Source organism: Falco peregrinus, chromosome 2 (assembly GCF_023634155.1).
Source record: "Falco peregrinus isolate bFalPer1 chromosome 2, bFalPer1.pri, whole genome shotgun sequence".
Lineage (NCBI taxonomy): Eukaryota > Metazoa > Chordata > Aves > Falconiformes > Falconidae > Falco > Falco peregrinus.
This window is the reverse complement of record NC_073722.1, coordinates 51,279,262-51,299,985: the sequence shown is the minus strand read 5'-3', so window position 1 is coordinate 51,299,985 and position 20,724 is coordinate 51,279,262. Positions and strand designations below refer to the sequence as shown.

General features: G+C 40.5%; 1 protein-coding gene across 3 annotated transcripts in view; it reads right to left on the bottom strand.

Moving 5' to 3' along the window:
- Positions 1-15,967, bottom strand: part of JAKMIP1 (janus kinase and microtubule interacting protein 1) — a 249,917-nt gene extending 233,950 nt beyond the window's left edge. For all 3 annotated transcript variants that reach the window (XM_055797329.1, XM_055797330.1, XM_055797328.1), the window contains exon 1: positions 15,786-15,967. The gene's annotated coding sequence lies outside the window, so the exon portion shown is untranslated. The remainder of the gene's footprint in view (positions 1-15,785) is intronic.
- Positions 15,968-20,724: the final 4,757 nt, after the last annotated feature.

The window sequence follows — 20,724 nt, the reverse complement described above, 5'->3', positions numbered from 1 at the left end:
TTTGAAAATAAAACCTTTCCATTTTTCAGGTTCCTTTCATTTGCCTTACAGCTGAGGTTTAAAAAAAAAAGATGATTAAAGTAAATGGAAATAGAATGTGTTGCAATAACAAAGTCTATTTGTCCCCAACAAGTTTTAAAACAAACATTTTCTCCAGTTCTGATCCTGGACACTGTTTAGGAAAGCTCTACTGAAAACACCTTATATCAAGCTGCAATTGGTCTCAAATACTAAATTCTCATTATCTAGCAAAAAAAAGGTTGTTTCCTATTATTTTTCCAAGATATCTCAGCTTCCTTCCAGAAAAACCCTGAAGTACCTGAAAACATTTATCCATCAAAAATTTATCCCACATGATGTGGGGAAGAGGATGAAAAACTGCAACACTGACCAACCCACAAGCAATGTTTAAGCTCACAAGAAGTAGTCTTACTATTGGCTTTTAATATCATTTCTTACATTTTGGGAACTGAGCCCTTGCTTTTTACATTTCTAATGCATGATATAAGAACAACTTTATTTCTGTCTTGAGGAGATTGTCATAAAAACAGTGAGGTGTTTATAATGGAAATACTCCAGTGAGAATTGAGTTTGTTCTACATATACCATATGACTTCCCCAATGCCTAATCTTTAAAATTAAGACTTAAGGTCAATAAATAGTTTCTTTTTCATTAGTAAAGTGCAGAGTGTGAAATGCATTATTTTTATGTCCTCACTAACTTGCTAATGTAAACCTTCTGTTTCGAATGGAAGAACATATAAAACCCAGCAAATTTACTGCATGCAGTGAATTAATTGAAGGACTGAGATTCTCAGCTACTCAGTTTTTTTAAAGAAACCCAACGTTTACTACCATAAATTGAACTTGTAACTGGACTGTATCCAGTGGACATGGCATGACCTTATGAGACTTGCACAAGCTTATATGCAAAAAAAAAAAAAAAAAAAAAAGTTAACTGGCATTATGAATGTGAATTATGCTCCTCATGTCTTCAGCTAAGGCTTTCAGTCACACCAAACCGTGCTTATTTCAAGATGTGCATGTGCACTTCTGGCAGACATGGCCCTGACTTCATGTTTGGAACTGAGCATAACTTTACCTCTGGTGTCCCCCCACGTGGTCACCAATAAAAATCTATGCTACGCTACGAAATGCAACTCATGGTGGTGCAACAGACAGAAGTTGGCTTCAGCACTGTCAAATGTGCTGGTGCTTACCCAGCAGTTAATCGATACTGATGCTCTCAGAATGAACCTCACAGTGCCAACACCAGGCTTTTTAAGACCAGAAAGATAAATCAAGTCACTGGCAAGAATGTTTTCAGCCTATCTGACTGCTGGGTATAACCAGTAATATACACAGGTCCATATGAACACGCACACACAATTATGCATCCTGCCAACTAGATGAAAACTTATGTCATTTTTGACTGCAAGTCAAGGTGAGGTCCTACACAGAAAATTATAAAGCTGTTTGAAACCTACCTGAACTTGCATGTTAGGAAAAGGGCATTTGTGGGTTTCGTTTTGTCTGGGGGGTTCTCAACCTTTTGAATGGAAACCAGAAGCTGATGAATAATGTCCCTAGAAAACGATGCTTATAAATAATGATGCAAATAGTTAAGTATTTATACAGTAATAATATAAAATAATGTTCAGCATCTTACTAAGAAACACTGCTTCTAGATGCCCATGACTCAGTTCATAATTTTAATAGAAATTTAGCAGTTCTAAAAAAGAAGCCAAGGGAATCTATTAATTCCTTTATCTTGAATACATTTCCCTTACTCTCTTTGTGATTGTGATATATAGATTTTTATAGCTAGCATTTTCTGTACTTTTCCTAAAGTACCCTTCAAGGTTATAGCCTAAACAGAAAAAGTAAGAAATTATTTTATAGCTTGATTAAAGAAAAAAATAGATTAATGAAAAGTCTGCTGTTTATATTTCAAGTTTATTCCAATGTGACTGGTTAATTCGTATTTTCATTACAAAAACCAACCCCTCCCTAAATAACAGCAACAAACTTACAATGAATTCCATCAAAGATTACCTGTGAATTTTATTTATGTTTTCATTATTTTGTTTTTGAGCAAAGTAATGAAAAGGTAATCAAATCAGACTACTGCTGTCAGTCAATATAGGGTGACTTTATGGTCACCACATATTAGATTAAACTACAGAACTATATTTAACCTGAGAAGATAGGGTCCCATTTATGTAATCCTGCTTTAGGAGCTTCTAATGAGTTCCTGCAGACTAACCCAGGCATGCCTGCCAGCAAGCTCCCTGTTCTTTCATGTCAACGCAATGATAAGAGTACAATTTCATTGTAAAAATTGCTGCACAGCACAAAGAACACTCTTGTTAAACATGTTGATCAGTAACCTAAAAATAAACTTCTGCCTAATGTAACTCATATTTATAACACAGAAGCTTTATTTTTATTTGTATTATATTTACTATCTAGCCATATTCACAGTGTTACTAAGAAGAGATTCCTGAGACAGGGAAATAATAATCAATGGAATTAGGCAAGTAAGGAAATTGACAAGTTCTGTGACACTAGAGCATTCACAGAGAGAGCAGATGCCTACCCTACATTTACAAGTTAATGAACACACGCAGAAATTACCGAAAGATGCTTTAGGTCTCAAATTATATGTTGAGTGAGTTATTACAGTGGCCACTTCTTGCTTCAAAAATCTACCATAAAGAATGCTCATCCATCTTAGAAATGTCTTCATCTTTTAGAGAGCATCCACTGAGTCAGGCTTCCCCAGCCGAGAGCCCTGCATTCGGCCACCTGTCTCGCAGACACATATGGCACTTGGGGATCAGCGGGGGCCAGGGTGAGCGTCGGTCACTCAGTAACATCTGCCAACTGATCAGAAGTAGTGTTAATGAAATTCTAAAAGGAGTTTAGTTCACTGCTCCATGCTGAAAGACAGCTGTAGTGACAAAAGGTGTACATAAAAAGTAGCACGTTAAGATTATAGATAGTAAGGTGGAGCAGAGAAAAGGATGAAGCTTTTCAGAGCATGTTTTTTGACCTGTCACCTACTGTAAACTCCTTGCCGAATACAATCATAGTACTGTTTGAAATCAAGCACAGCAAGAAATGTAAAACAGCAATGTAAGAGACCAGGACAGGAATAATAAAAGTCCCAACTACTAACAGAAGTGAATTTCAGGATTCATCATTATGATTTGTCATACACACTTCAGTACCTGCTGTTTGTAGATTTGGCTACATTTAAAGGGCTGCTAGCTCAAAGATCACCTCAATAAACGATTGTAATATATATGTATAAGAACAGTTTGAATTTCAGTGTCACTAGTTGCTTTCTTTACAGTGTGTCTACTGATACTGTATATAGGCACAAAGCACTAAAAGTGCAGTGCCAAGGGATGTAGTTCAGTTTATCACATTTTCTCTGGGGCACTAGGATGCCTTTCTCTGTTGCTATATCAAGTCCACAGATTTCAAGATTCAGAGAACAGTGACCATACCGGGAATGGAGATACGGTATTCCAAAAGTCAAACAAGGCCAATACACCATAAACATGGTATCTCTGCTTCAAATGCTAATTATTTCCCTGCAAAGCTAAGGCTATAGTCCAGTGGAAAGTTCTTCCACTAATTGAGCTCTTCACAAAAGAAACAATGAGATGCCTCAAAGAAAAACAGTTTAAATTTATTTTACTTAAATATTTTATCCAAAACCCACAATGACAGGAAAAAACAAATAGTGGCCTCTTCTTAGCAAAAGTAAAGAATAAAAAGTTTATGGGAAGAAGGGAAGAAAACAGCAAGGTTGATGACTGGCAATCTAAGTATTTATCTTGTTTAACTATTTCATACCAATAGATCACAGATTTTATTTTGTGGTGGGAATGAGACAGAATGTGAATCCCATCATCTTTTTCACCCTGTGGTGCACCTATCAATTAAGGCACTGTTTCTGCACCATGAGAATGCAATGTAAACACTTCACATATTGCACCCCACCTGGTACCCAAGCTTTCTGTGATGACTTTTATTGCCAAGATTTTCTTGCCTTAAGCCTCCATGGGAAACATGGAAAGCTGCCCTTTGCAAAAGTGGAAAAGCAACATGAAAAGGAAGCAGAAGATAATTCTCCTTACTTCCCTCCATATACAGCAATCAACCTGTTACTTTCAATCCTTCAAATTTAAAACAGCCAAATAGTAGTTACATATGACAGCGTTTGAACGTATCCCAAAAGTTGAAACATTGTACACTCTCACCAATTAATCAGTACTTTTGGTATTCGCTCAGTTGTTCACACGAAACATTCATTTTAATGTTGCTTAGCCTGGGAGAGAGGGCGACACGAATCCTGTTTCACAACTGGCCATTGGGCCAAATTGCACAGTAAGGGCCAGACACCAAACCATCTCACAAGCACCATTCACCGTTAGTCTGAAGCTGATTTTTTATAAATGCTGCTTTTTTAAACTCAAACACTGATTTTTTAGCATTCTTCCCAAACTCAGGAAAGTTAATCTATATGTCCAAGAAGCAAACAATAGAGTCGGTGGAAAACCTGGCATTAACAATGACTGAGCGTGTAGACTGAGTCTTGGACTCTAAGTAAAAAAAAATTATAATATATTTCAAATTTAGAAGTGTGATTACACTCACTCAAAGAGAAAAAAAAAGTAGCAAGGTAGTAGTAAGCTAATGTAAAGCAAGATCAGAAATCAGAAAATCAGTAGCTTGCTGATAACAAGAAAAAAAAATTGGTTTTCTTAGTGTAAGGGCAATTCAGAAAAATTTCATTACAAAACCACTGTAAATTCTCTGTAAATTTAAAGTCATCCAACACAACACGATCTTCAACTAGAAAGCTGATATTGAACTCAGAAAGATAAATCCCATGTTCAGCCACAGTAAAATTTATTACAAAATGTGTTTCTTTGGCATTAGACAGGTATATTTAAATCTGATATTAACATTTATGATTAAACTTGCATATGAACATGAATTATGAATATTAATAAAAGTGTATGTCACAAATGCACAGATTATCTGTGCGGACTGAAATTTATATTCCAGCCTACAGAGAAAGATAATCTCAATGGAAGAAAAGAAGCAATTATGTAAAAGGGAAATGCAGAATGGAACAGATATCAGAAAAAGCTGAAATTCAAGTTACACATGAAGCTTAAGTGCTTCATGAATAAAGAAGGAAGAAAATTTGAACAACTGAGGAACCATGCTATGAAGGAAGAAGAGGAGGAGTACCAACTAAGTATAGAATAATATGCAGATTATTGTACAGAGACATGAAACATCTGAATATAAATTCCACTTATCAAAACTTGAATGAGTTTTAGTCATGTTAGAAAACGCAAAGCTGAGCTCCAACTTACAATACAGATCAACATTATGAACACAGCATATTCCTGCTGGCTCAGTATCTCAAGTAGAAGGATGACAAAAATAATTCATTCCTTTCCTGCCATGTGATAGGCAGAAGGATAACTGAACAACAACCAGTTCTGAGCACTCTGCTTTCTGCATTATCAGGAACAGGATGATAGTTTTGTCTCCTTGACATACTTCCACAGCGAGCATTTCAAACACAGAAGCAGCAGATGAAACTCCCCTGGCATTAAAAGATGAAATACATCTCTGTACAGAGGCTATTATTCCCCACATATACACTCAGGAATGGAAGCAGAGTTGAATTCTGATCCAACTTGCAGATTGTCTCTTTGTTAGTTGCAGTGATGTAGGTATCAATTCTGAAACGTATTGCACAGCTTCACTACCAGCATACTCAAGGCATCATGCAAATACACAAGTCTGGCCACATCTTGCAGGTTGAGGCCTCCATGCAACCTATTTTCACTAGAAATGCTATCTTTTGGGGTTTTTTTTCTTGCAATAAAAAAAAATAATCAATTGTTTACATGTTTTTGAACACAAAAGCCACAGCATTTGCCCATTTACTGCAATATTACAAAACCAGAGAAAGAAGTGCAAAATTTAATTGAACAGACCTGCAGTTCGCTTCAACGGATTCAGAACACAATTAGGTGGACTCCCACCTCCCCAAAATTTATTTTAAGATTAAATGTTTATCACCTCTGCAACAGTGGTTTGTACAAAGATAAAAAAGTGAGATTTCCCCCACTGTCCCCAGAATGACTTATGTGGTATTTGCATATTAAGTTACAACGTGGACAACAGTGGGTCATGATCCCATGCCAATGGTGTTTGTGTGCAGCACCTTCAGCCAGCTAAATCGCACATGGCACGCATTTCCAAAGGCCTTGGAGCCAAGGCCAGCTTCACAAGCCACAGCAAAAATGAACAAGAAAGTTCTCAAAACATGAAGAAAGAAAACCTGATATGTTTTTTGGAGAAAGTTAAATCCTATTTGCCAAAAACAGTTAAGAAAGACCTCAGCACCCAACACACAACATCTGAGGATTTCCACACTGATACTCTTGAAGACAACTGTGGTCAGCTGCGACCTATAAATGTAACAGCATCAGTCTTTCCTGCTTATGTGCTCCATACAACATGAAAGCTGCAGGCATACACACGTTACTGATAGAACCATTCAGAAAGACCAGTCTCAAAACCTATTTCCTTCATTCGTACAGCGGCCAGGAGCATCATCTGTGCAACTGACTGAGTCGGCCTTGCACCAAACGCTGGCTTTCCAACACTCAGCTGCAGACCTGTAGTGAACGATAAACCAGCACTCACAGAGCAATAGTAACTGCCTTGCATGCACACACAACAAGAATTCCCCTGCTTCAAATGCACAGCCATTTCTTGTCATCCAAAATCTACTAGGTACTGTGATGCAGAGAGTATGTACTGCCTGTCCTGCACCCAAAGTGTCAGTCTATCAAGAACCTACAGCAATCATCAGTACCGGCAAAATCACATATTCTGCCAGGTTAGCACACAGAAGTTCCCCCTGCGGCCTGTCAATGCCTCTGAGGTTCAGAAACAAACACATAATTGTTTATGCACCTCCAGTGCCTTCTACATATACAGTCCCTCCTCTGGAAAACTGCATCCAGGCTTGAGGTCTGCCACCAAATAGGACAAAGAGCACATGCAGTTGAAAGTCAAACATTGGTGGATTAAGAATACTGCTTCCCAGAAACACTAAAGCTTACCGACAAAATGCTAAGAAATAAGTCCTAGGGCAGTCCAAACGAGAAGGGCTCAGCTCTTGAACTCATCTTGAACTGACAACAAAACTAAACACAATCAAGGAAATCCCAGAAAGGTAGGCAGATGTTCACAGGCAGGTTAATCAGTCTCAGAAGTACAATGCAACTTGACAGAATTTATTTATGTTCTAATTCACTAATGTACTGGGTTAGTTTTATACCAGAAGGAAGGTCTGTGCACCTCTTCAATTGCTAAAGTTTTGGACTGTGGCCTCTAAGTCACATTTGTCTACTAAAATCTTCAGAACACATACAAGCATGCACTCACAGTCCCACCTTTCAGGGCAGGTTTCATCAGTCAGAAATACTTGTAGCATGAGCCATGCTAAATGCTAGGAAAAAATCCAATTTTTAGACTTTACTGCAGATCAAAGAAGGATATATATGTATTCAAACCCCAGAAACTGTGGCAGATCTTACCTTGCACAGAGGTAAGGCTGCTGGTCACAGTCACGACGAGTGTAACTACTACTGCCAACCTCTGGGCCTAGACAAGTTTTTATTCACAACCAGTGTAAATCCAGAACACATGCAATAAAGTTGATGGATGTATGGATGTTGGATCCATGTCGCACAGACTGTAGCTGAGATCAGAATCAAACCAGTCAGTACCAAGAGGGTTCTTATTTTTCTATTTAAAAAGCTACAACTCTTGCAAGAGAGGACGTGTGACAACTTATATCACCTGTAGGATGGGGTGTATGTCAGGCAATAGAAGATGGGGAAAAGAAAAACTGCTTTGTGTAATTCAAGAACTCTCAATAATAAGAACTTCCCATTGTACAGTTTCATTACTAAAGAATGTATATAAGCCTTGATGATTCCTTCCACATATTAAAAAAAAAAAAAAAGTTATAACCGAAAACAGAATTACATGGCTGCCTACATAGACACCCACTGTTTCTTCTTTTCTCTGTAACATATCCTTTTAACTCACTCGCCTCCTTTTGCATCTTTCTCACAATTGCTGACTTACCTATTTTCCATACATCTTCTTCAGGCTTATTGTCACAAGAAAACTGGTCATGAAAATAGTTGTTCTCTTACAGTCAGTTCAGAATACATCATCCATTTTAATTTTTCTGTCTCCCAACATATTCATATACCAATAAAAATAACTTCCTTGAGGAACAGAGAGGTTATTCCAGAGTATCTGAAATAACTAGAGTAGGATAGTTATTCTGCAGATCTAAGCTTCACGCTGTGATAGATTCATGCATTTGGTCCCACCTCCCAGTAAGGAGCTGGCAATTACTGCATTCCAGTGCAGGACCATGGATTTTTTCCAGCTGCCTTACTCCACATGTCATTTACAGCTGATTGTGGCAGCTAAACCTGTAATGTATTTTTGGATCAGATGCAGATATGCTAGATATACTAGATTTGAAAGCGCAAACCTGCAGTATATTTTGCTTTTTCTGCAGATGAGAATTATCCTTCTTGACAATCATGAGATTTAAGGCTCTGCTTTACCGACATCCAAGAGGATTTTAAGTTTACAGATCTAAATCTGTAAGAATTGGACAGTATTTATTACCTACAGTGATATGGAGGTAACTTCCTCTAAAGGTTTTAGATATTCCTCTGCTTTGTGTGAGGAAATAGCAAATAAGTAGAATCCTGTGTTGCTTTTGTGCTCTTTGAAGGATTAGCCTCTCTCAGTTCCTGGACAATATATATATGAAGTACATAAGTACCCCGATTAGAGCTTAAACACTGTTTAAATTGGACACATCTCCAATACAACCTCTCATAAAGCATAACCTGGAGTTATTATGAGATTATGTTATAGTGCTAGTATGCAGGAATCTTATATTTCATCTAGTTCATTTCTACAAACATAATTATCTGTATGTTAATCTCTGAAGTATTTTCTGAATGCACATTTGTGAATGCACAAAAAAATCTCTGCATTTGCTGGTTTTACTTTTAGAAACCACTGTTTTGTTACCCAATAGCTAGATTCCTAACAGCTAGCTAAACAGACTAACTCTAGCTCAGATATATCTAACCATGGCTGTGGTCATGGTTCCTCACTGTGGCGCAGAAATAGACATTTATCTTCTAGAGCAGAGGTCATCTAGGAAAGGCTAAGATGAAAAGATGGGGAAAAGAAAATGTAGAAGAAAACCCAAAATATTTTAGGCTTTCTTAGACAGCGGACAACAGTAAAAAAAAATATGCAAAAAACATTACATACACAGAATATTTGATATTAACATAAAGGCAGAGTTGTTTCCATTAGCTGAATGCAAGAAAGCTTTGTGTTTTTACTGCAAGAGGTAGTAATAGCCCTGACTTTGTGGCTGGTAGAATGTAGAATCTAAAAAATCCAAGAAATTGTAATAGGCAATGACAATTTATTTTTTTTAAAAAAAGGCACACATACACCCCAAAACCTCAACAAAAAACAACAGAAAGCATTAATAATGGAATATAATGAGATGTCAGGAATAAAAGAAATAGCCCCAAAATATTCATTTTTTCAAGGTAAATCATTACAGAGAATATAAGTTAATGCCATTCAACAGTGAAACTGGTTTAAAAATACAAAAAGGCTCATCTAACCTTCCCAGTCAAGTATATACATCTTGAGCTCTGGAGCAGATTCATCTTGGAGACTTCAACCCTTCTTACAAATGCAGTTTGAAATTGGCCAAGAAATGCAAAAATTAGTCATAGGGACCAAGAAGCATTTAAGCCTCATTTCTGTAGGAAGCCAGGCTATAGCAAATGTAACTGAAGTATGTAGTAAGAGTTCACCACTTTACTAAAAGACTCCGAATTACCAGAACAGACACTGAGTGCTGGGCTACAGTATCCCATCCTCCCTCCCCACCCTACACAGCAGTGGCCAAAGCCTCATGCAAAAGCTAATAAGATCATTATCTTCTAGAAGGATTATGCTGCACAGAGAAGCTGAAATGTGCCTTTGTGAGAATTAAGTCCACCATCCTTATTGGTCAGCTGAGTTATTTTCTTTTGCCATAGCGCACACAGTTTTTTTCTCTGATCTTTCTTAAAAATTACTAAATCCCAAAGCACGTTGATAATGAAGCTGGGATAAAATGCACTTGCAGATCATTCTTTTTGCTTTAAGAAACAGAGAGGTCAAGAACAGATATGAAAAGAAAAATGTCTGAATTCTTCTATAAGAACTAAAGGTCTGCTACAATAAATTCGCGAGAGTATAATTATAACATAGTCTATACCTAGTAACTTTAGCAATGAATGATTAAGGCACAATCTGTTCTACAGGAAATACCAAGATGTGACTCAAAGTAGATCAACATAAGGTAAAAACATTGTGAAAGTGGTGCTTTACATCTGGATAGGGAAAAAGCTGTGTTCTTGGTGTTTTGTCTCTCATTTCTAAGCAATCTAAAGAAGCAACACATCACCATGCACTCTCTCCATCCTGATAGGGATCACGGTGTACTTACATTCAGATACTGCAGAACTATGTGAAGGAGTTACTTCAAAATCATACAAGCAATTGCAGCTTAGAGACTCAAACAACAGGAATCACTGTCTTACAAAGTAAAAACCTCTAGCCCAGAAACGTGTCCTGATTAGATGAAGGATGCAAGTGCTTCACATTGCCACAAGTATTTATAAACATGAAGAGCAAGCTTGCTCAGAAAACTGGTAGTTCACAGGAAAACAAGGCTTATACCTTCGGATGGCAGTTCACATGCAAGCTAGTGAGAAGAAATACAAAATATTTGACACTTTCTTAGCACAAGAAGCATTATGGTGCAGTAAATAAATAGTTAGCAGATGCTGGATACTGCAATAGATAGAAAACAGAAAAGGATGATGAAATCTCAGCCTCAGAATCACTGACATTTTGGAAGGTCTTACTAAAATAGGTCTACTTTAGATAGATAAGAGGTTCCTCGTTCTGATCATTAAAGAGAAACAAGGTAATTTTGGAAGAACCCAAGGAAGACTGCTCTGCAGTGGCTCACTCTTATTCTCACCATACAGATAATAACAAGAATCCTTCAGTTTCAATTACACCAACATGCCACTTGGCTCACCTCATCTTAAAATGAATAAACAATGTAAGTATTAAACTTGAGTGCATTATACACACGGCAGGGGGAAATAACCTTATCACCTGCACAGTGAAATCAAAGCAACCAGATATGCAGCCAGTGTCCATAATGAAGGCTGACAACCACGTTTACCTTAGCTAAAGGCACACCATTTATTGAAGTTACACCCAGGAAGCCGTGTATTTCATCTGCAGCACATGCCTAACATCAGTGTTGAATCAAAAGTGAAACTGCAAATTACAGCCGTGTGACACTATTGACACTTCCGTGCTGAATGGAAAGGTAACAGCTACTGTAAGAGCAACTAAAAATGTTCAATACTAATATCTTGTCAAAGACAACTGATATGGAGGACAACTGTCCATTATCCATGAGGACAAAAGTTGAGTCAAAATGGCACTGAGGTATATGAAAAATATACGTTCTGAAACAGCTGCCTTTTTCCTTACCTTCAAGGTAGGGTGCTAGAGAACAGGCAAAATGTTGTTAAGGTGAATTAAAGATCAGAAGAAAACACTGCAGAAAACTTCAAAGAGTTATGAGAGACATCTTGATTCTCCTGCAGTTGTGGCTGTGTCCAGCATTTAGTAGGAACAAGCAAGCGACACATGAAAAAATACACATTGAGCTGATAATATAAATAGCTCCCCTCTTAATTTTACACTGATTACAGAATGCCAGCTCATAGACTAAAGATATAGGTTTTTTAAAAACATCTGCAAGGAACAGAACAAGTAATATTTACATCAGAGTTCTCCCATCATCATCAAAACAAAACAAAGATGCTGTTCAACTGTCTTCCACTAAAAGCAAAGCAAACCCAAAGCAAAGCAAACCAATGTGGGCTGTGCTGTTTGAGGAGGGGATAATCAATATAAAAGTCAATTCACTATTTCTAAACTTTTCACCATTTAAGTGATTTTTGTTTAACTTTCAGACTTTCACCCCTAGAAATTGGTTTCAGTCAATCAGGTTATTCACCACATTTAGAGGATGGCACAAAAACGACTACATGTATGTGTATGCTTATGTTTTTATATCATATGTATCAGGCACACCTCTAAAATAATGTGCAAAGGATGGAACTATTACTGAAATAGAATGAGTTAAAATTAGTTTAAACTACTACTACAGCTCCATTTTTCCCATTAAGAATTAATCTCTACCATTTTTATTGAACTACTATAGATACATTCCCTGTTACTGAAGTTAGGGCTGAAAAAGTTTTAGATTTTAAAAAATCTCAGCAAAAGTTAAACAGAAAATTACAGAATTTGCATACAGGGTGAAGGAACCCTTCCCAAGATTGAAAAAAGGACTTTTTTAGATCATGAACTCATGATGTTTTATTCTAACATGTGAATAAACTATGAAACAACGACTATGAAACTGATTTTCCTAACTAATGCAGAGTAACATTGGAATAAGTACCATAAATCAGAAACTGTTCTAAATATGGAACCTTCTTTTAATGAAAAACAAAAGAGATGGAACATGTTTATGCATATCAGTACACAAAGCTGCAATTAAGGCTGCATATTGCCCCTCCAAAATGAAGCAGAATAGAGTTCATGAAAATTGAGAGGAAAAAATAATCAGGATTACATAGAAGAACATGAGGAAGGATTTAATGGTTTGTTTCCTTGATGGCAGAGCAACCTTAGCTCAAAATTAATAAATTAATAAATAAATTGAAACACGGTACTCAGTGGTACATGTCCATATATCCTCTTAGGCAGGAGGCAGCATGCAACCAACCTTGCTTCTATACAAAGAGGCCATTCAGTCTCACATTCTTCATTATTTTCTGCCGGCTCAAGTTGTCCTTATGCTGTCCAGAAATGTGGCCCAGGCCCATTTCTTTCCTCAATATATTTACTACTCCTACAACTCTTATTGTCTATCATAATCTAATCAAAATGTTAAAAAAAAAAATTTATACATGAAAATAGCTGTAAACATTTAAATGTTGACAAATAATATTTAAAAGCAGAAACTGACAGCAGAGCTGGGATAAACTGTAACAATGATGGTGCTGGGGACACAAATATACTAACTATGGAAAACAGTAAGGAGGCTTGAACGAGATTGACCTCTAACAGAAAAATCACAATGAGGAACCTCTATTCTCTCACTGCATACTAAGAGTAACATTTTAACACTGCACATCTCCTCCAATTCAAGCCTCATTTTTACCTCAGGTTCAACCCATGGCCTCTTTTGAGGATATTTCCAACTCTTGCGTTTCCATAACAACAATCAAAGACACTAAAGGAACATACATTTAAGTGGAGAGTGAGAATTGCTAAGCATTTCCAAAAAGAAAAAGGAAAGAAAAGACTTTATCTGCATGCAGCAGAACTTAAATATGTTGGGCAAATTTCTATACCAATGGCTTCTTACAGTACTAGTATCTCAGCCAGTAGCAGACTTAAGGCCCAATGCCTCAGTGAAGGAGTCCTAGGGGGTGCCCACCTTAAATTTTTGGAGCACCTCTCTCATCAGTGGTCTCTCCACCCCATAAGGAGAATCATCACCTCTAGAAGATACAAGATTGTCGGCCCCTCTGTTTGAAACACCAACATATCTATTCACTTCATATTAAAACACTCACTACCTGCACCCATTCAAATACAAAAAATCCAAACCCAGAAAGACCCCACACTACCTCAGGTGCAAGAAACAGTCATCCCAACAGACCAAGAAATAGAGAGAGCAGGGACTGAAAGAAAATGTTCTAAGCCCTACAGAATATCACAGCTCCTCTATTACAATAACTAATTTTAGCACTATAAATAGTAAGGCATGCGTATTTTCAATACAAAACAGAAACAGCATCTCAAAAGATAATTAGGTAGAATGCAAAAGTCTTCATAAAAACCCTCCTGCCTAACCGTACCATGAATTAGTGCGTTTTACAATCAGAAAACATTTCTTTTCAGCAGACTTTGGAAAACCAACACAACGTGTATGCACCTCTAGCCATATAAAACCTGAAACAGAAACTGGCACCTCATGGAGATGAAACACAGCAGACCCTAATGAGCATTACAGAATCCCATTCCTGCATAAATACATATGCACATCATGCTTACTGTCAGTGAGACCGATCATGTAAGAAAAGCCATTACCGTGTATACATGATGGGTTCTAAGCACAGGGCAGGGATCTCGGGGAGCAAAAGGATTCTTGAAATGAAGCGGGACTCATTTTCTTCCCCCTAACAAAATCTGCTAGGATTTCCTTCTAAAAATCCTATGAATTTTTAAAATCAATAAATAATAAAAATAAATACCATCTGTTTGAATTAGCATCATATCTTAGGACTGTTTGACTAGACAGTGTGGCACAGGGAAGTCATCAGTCAGGCCACTAATATACGACTGAGAATTTGCAAATACCTAACAAAAATAATTCTTGCTCGTTTGTTACACCTGTGTCCACTCCACCTTCTCTCTATGTAGAGATCCCGCAGCCACTCGCTGACCCAGCGGCTGCCTCAAGAGCCGAGGGCGAGAACTTTCCTCATAATCTCGCCCATTCACTAGCACAAACCTGTCTTAAGGGGCAACCAACACAGAAAAATGACACTGCCTGCAGATACTCCTCTCATCCAACCCCCTGGAGTGATGTGCTCTGTAGTGTTGCCATAGAAAATGGAAAGGAAGCCTCCAATTAGGGAAGAGGTCACTCTTAAGCAGAGATATTATGTAAATATCTGCCAGCCTGCACCCTGGAAAAAAAAAAAAAAAAAGGCCTCATCCCGCAAGCCCTCCAAGGGCAGGCCTCAGATTTGCTCTTAGAGAACCCAAGCAGCAGGGCTGGGCTTGCCAAGCAGGTCCAAGCCCCCCTCAGCCTGCCCCGCCGACGCCCCCCGGAGCCGCAGGTACGGCCCGGCGGTAGGGCAGGGCAGGGCGCGGAGCGCCGTTATCCCTGTCCCCTCCCGCGGGGACCGGCGGCGGGCACCGGCCGCGGGGAGGCCGGCAGCGATGGGCGCGCACGGGCAGCCCCCCGGGGCTCGGAGGGGTCGTACCCCCCGCAGCCGCGGGGTCCCGGGCCCTCCCTTCCCTGCCGCGGCCGCGCCCCGGCTCGCTGCTGGCTGCGGGGGAGTTGCGGGAGCGCCGGGGCAGGTGGAGGGCCCGGCCGGGCTGGCCCCCTCGGCGGGCAGCAGCCGCCTCTCCCGCCTGGGCACCGGCAGCGCCCGGCCCCGCCAAGGACCGGCCGCCCTTCTCGGGGCTTCCTCGCCCGTCGGGTCACCGGCGCGGAGGGGCGAGCGGAGACGCGCACGGCCCCGGCCCACCCCGGGCTGCACTTTTCTCCCTCGGGCACCTCGCACCATCAAAGTCTCTGAGTGCGGCGGCATCCTCCATCCATCCATCCATCCATCCATCCATCCACCCATCCATCCATCCATCCCCCCACCCATCCATCCCCCACCCCGTGCTCCGCGCCGCCCCCGCATCACCCACCCCTGCCTCCCGCCGCCGCTACTCACCCACGCCGCGGCCAGCAACGGCGGCAGGGCCCCGCCAAGCCCTTGCCCCGCTTCCCCCCGAGGGACCCGCTGGCGCGATGCGGACGGAGCGGCAAGCAGGCGGCGACGCACCGTCCGGCGGCCGCACCTCGCTGCCAGCGCCGGCTCCCTCCCAGCTGTCACCGGCGGCCCGCCCTCGGGAGGCGGCGGCCCCAGCCGCTCCCGCAGCCCCGCCCCGAGCGGGCGGGGAGCCCCGCTGCCGCCACGGCGGCGAGGGGCGGCCAGGCGGGGACCGCGGCGGGGCCAGCGGGGGCCGCGCTCCCAGCCTCGGCGGGCTGGACCCCCGCGCAGGGGGCGAGGTGGCACAAGGGGCTCCGGCCCGGGTGGGGGGTGTAACACCGCCGAGCGCGGCCCCGCCGCCTCGGTAGGGCATCCGGAGCAAGTGCCGAGCGGGATTTGTCGGTTTCATTTTTTATGTTACACCCTACGGCCGCATGCCAGAGCCGGACGCAGATTAACGGCACTGCCAGCACTCGCTAGCCACGCTAGACGGCTGTGAACACTAATGCCAACCAAACCCTCATTATTTTGTTAGAATGGAGCAGAAAAGCTGCTTGAGGCTCCCGGGCCCAGGCTTTGCTCGTGGATTTCAAACCAGCCTGCCTCCTCGGCGCTGCCCCGCGCTGGCTTTGCACGCGCCTTTACGAAGATGCTCTTCACGAGTGTGATTCTGCTGATCCAGACTCAGCGACTGACCCAGTGAATGCAGCAGGAATGTATCTCCGTTAGCTAAACACCAAGACCTCGGGGAGTGGGGAGAGTCAGAATAATTAGCTTAATATTATGCTGATGGCTAATGGCAAGTTTGTGTAAATAGGCCCAGTGTCAATGGTAAACAAGCCCGTTTACCACTCTGTTTGGGGTTTTGTGTTGTTGCTGCTGGGGTGTGAGGCCTATATTTAGTTTGGTGAGACAGGATGGATATAGGAAAACAGCTAGACAGACTCAAAAGAAGAACTGCAAATGCAAGAAACATAAATCAGCCTTGAAACAGGCTCAAAGAAGTAGGTCGATGGGGTTTGTCAGAAAGACAGCTCTGGGATGCAGTGCAGAGACAGCGATCTGAGAAGGGGCCACTTCATTCTAGCAGATAAAACCATGACACTATCAATGGCCAAACTGAATGCTTCAAATCCAAATTTGAAGTGGAACACACAGTTTTAACAGTAAAGGCAATTAAAGGGTCAGAATTGCCATTTGAGACCAAAAGGGAATAAGCATTGCTGGGCACTGCAAAGCAACTTTTAAACAAATCTCTTTCCAAAGGGAGGCATTTCAGACAGGAGCTAAAGGAATTCTTGCTGCCAGAATAACCCTGAAAGTTCCTCCTCTATCGAGAAAATGCTGCTTTTGATTTTGAAATCACTAAGAATTGAATGCCCCAGCTGGCATTAATTACTTCATATAGTTAATTTGTTCCATTTTCCAAGACAATTTCAGGTATAAATGTTTGATATATATGCACTTTAAAAATGTCAACACATTTATTAGTGGCTATGTTCCAAGTTTGGATTAATGAAACTGTAATAAGCTTGTTATGCTTTAGCTGCTTTTCAACTGTTCTTTATAGGAAAAAGAATTTTGGGCCTTAGTTCTGGCCCTGGTCAGGGTGAGAGGAAATTTGAGCTCTTAAATAATATATGCATGGACTTATATCAGTGTTGTGTCTTGTCAAGGATGCAGTCTTGTGCTCTGAAGAAAGGCGGCATGTTCTGTATAGGATTTACTTATGACAGGCTGGTACATAGGGTTGTTACACACAAATTATTTTTCTACCTTATTAAGTAATTTTTGCTTCTAAGTACTTAAAAATAAATAAGGACGTGAAATTTATAACTTAGCTAGCACTTTGTTTCTCCATATTTTTTCATTAATAAAAGCATCTGAGCTTTTTTAATTTACATAAATTTGGCTTTGTTTAAAGTTAAAGTTAGGTGATCATCTCCTTGTCTGCACAAGGTCAAAAAGATTACCTTCCTGTCAGACATGGCTTTATAACCTGCTGTTTCCTTCAGCTGGAGAGCAAGCGTCACTTCATGGACCCTAGACCAGGGGTCCTCAAACTTTTTAACTAGGGGGCCGGCACGCGGATGCAGTGGCAGGCAGTCATCTGCAGCTGCTTGGTTTCCCCCCCAACCCCCGGAGGGTGGGGGGGGGTGGGGGGGGCGCGGGGATGTCTGTAAATACCGGGGGCCGGATTGAGGACCCTGGGGGGCCGTATCCGGCCTGCGGGCTGTAGTTTGAGGACCCCTGCCCTAAAGTATCCTTTTGAATGCCTGTCGTTTGATAACCACTAATATCTAGAAGCTGAGGGATGCATTGCGCTGTCTGCACCACAGACAGTAAAGATACTCCCATCCCCAAAGAACTAATGCTATTAGTGGACATGGAATATCCAAGAGGCTGGAATAGTAAGTGAAAGTAAAGACTTAAAATCTGACCTGTATGTTTGTTTGTTTGTTTGTTTACAACAGTGTTGTATCTTGCTGGAAGAAAACTGGGTCCTGCAAGACTTGCCCAAGTTCACACAGGAATTCTGTGAGTCAGCCCAAAATTAATCCTGATACATCCTGGTAACTGTGGGATCCCTGGCGGCTTCTGGAAAACACACAAGGCATGTGCAGTTGCGAAAGGCAGAAGACATATGCAAAGGGAAAGAAATACTTTGCCCATTCAGTGGCTGACGTATTATTACTGTTCGGCTGTTGCATTACCAACTTTCTAACCCTGCTTTTAGTGATAGTAAAGCAGTTTGAGATATTGAATCTGAAAAGTGCTGTGCGAGATATCAGCAAGAAATATTCAGCTCTGTTCTGCATCCCTCCAAATCAATGCAAATTCTTCATTTAATTGAGGAGAAACAGAACTGAGACTTAGAAGTAACACTTTAAAAACACATTTAAAACCTTTTGGTAACATTATGGCTATGCAGTTAGAATTAGGGGCACTTTATCGTACTCATGCTGAAGTAACTATATTAAGTGGAAAGCAAAATAAAATTCCAAGGACAGGCCATAATTGAAAAGTTAATCCATTTTTAATATTGCTATACTCATTGTAAAGAGCTTTAAGCCTGCAGACTAGCAGAAGGATATCAGAATGCTTGCTCTATTTTTGCCCTGATTTTGTAATCGTAATAAAAGTCCCTTGTAAACAGTGGTGGTCCTGCTCAGTTAAAACTCAAAGTGTGAGAAGTTTTTAAAACTTCAGCTCTGAATAATTATAATGCTTTAGGCTCCTATGTTCTTTTATGAAAAAATATCCTAGTGCACTTTTGAAACTGATTTACACACAGCAGAACCGATTATCTCCTGCTTTAGAAGTAAAAGGATTGCACTGATTATTTTTTATTATTGTTGTTGTGGTTATTCTTGTTAATATTGCTAATATTAATATTATTTAGAAATCAGAAATACACACCTAAGGACATATTTTATTATTTTTTACATGATATGTTTGTTTTTTCCCATTGAAATGCAGCCATCTGCAGGCAGCTATATAATAGTGTGTAGCAACACTGCAGCAGTTATGTATAATATATGGCTATATTTAAAACTTCTCACTACTCAGCACTGATTATTATTAATGTTAATACTGCTCAGGACAGGAAAGGCAAAATGAGCTACTCTTAGGGAGAACTTTAAGTAGACTGACTGTGATTATCCACTTTAAAGGATTTGGGTGTGATCTTTTATGGGAATGATTTTTCTGGAAAATTTGGATTCAAGACATCCATTTCAGAAAGCCTGGGAGATTCAGAGTCATTGAAATGGAATGAAGTTTATTCTTCTAAGTTATTGCAGCATTGTGAGACTTGCAGTGGATTTTCATTTAAAACAGTAATGTTTTCATATTAATTTAAAATATTTTTAAAATACTATATTTTCAGATTCAAGATTGCTGGGAAGAGCCGACCTGATTTTCTGTAGTAGTTGAGATGTATTTTGCTCAGAGAGCTGGCCTGCTAAATGCCTGCATGTGGGATGCTTGGGCTCCCTCTCCACATCATGGGTGAATCTCTGTCAAGGCTACCCTGGCCCCGGAGCAGGCATACCCCTAGAGAATCTGTCTTGCTGTGCAGTCATATATAAAATTGATGGTGGCATTAACACGCACCAAAAAATCACCTACCATGCTGCTGAATTTCAAAACACAGAATTTGTATCTGCTGAACCAAAAGGGAAACCGGTGCTGACATCGGGCAGCTGGTAACGTGGTGCTGTAACTGGTGGGGGATGCTGTTCGGTTTGGCCAAGGGCAAAAACTGCCCATGCCTGCCTACAGCTTCGCGTGCACCAAACAAATTCTTTCTATAACACATATTTTGTCAGAATCAAGTCTTCTTTTACAAATGGGAGAAACGCTGATATGACAAGTTGCGGTCTATCTTCTTGGAGGTGTTCCCCCTCTCTCACCCTATTGACGGGTTCTGCCACAGGCGGGTGTCAGTAGAACATCCAGAAACAGCGTGTTACAAATATGTGCTTCTAATAGGGAATACTCACCATGGATGGATATCAATAGCAGCCAAGGGAATCAGCTTGCAATTAAGAGTTGAAATAGGTATTTTGAACAATCTGTTACGTTTCTCTATTGCACTGAGTAGATTGTATGGCATTCCTTTGTGTGTGAGTGGGTCTGAGCTGATATGTATGCACTGTTGGTATTTTCTTGCATCTCTTTTTGAGAAGTCACTTTTGTCCTTAACAGAGGGGCAAGAGTCTTCTGGGAATATACACCCTGAAATTAGGATTTATTATAGGCTTTATGTACAGCTGACTTGGTTAAAAGCTGCCTTGCTGTGCAGTCACATAACAAATTAAAAATGGCAATAGAAACAGATGAAGTTAATAACTGTGCTGTGGAATATGGAGATAAAGCATTTGTTAAAACAAGGGAA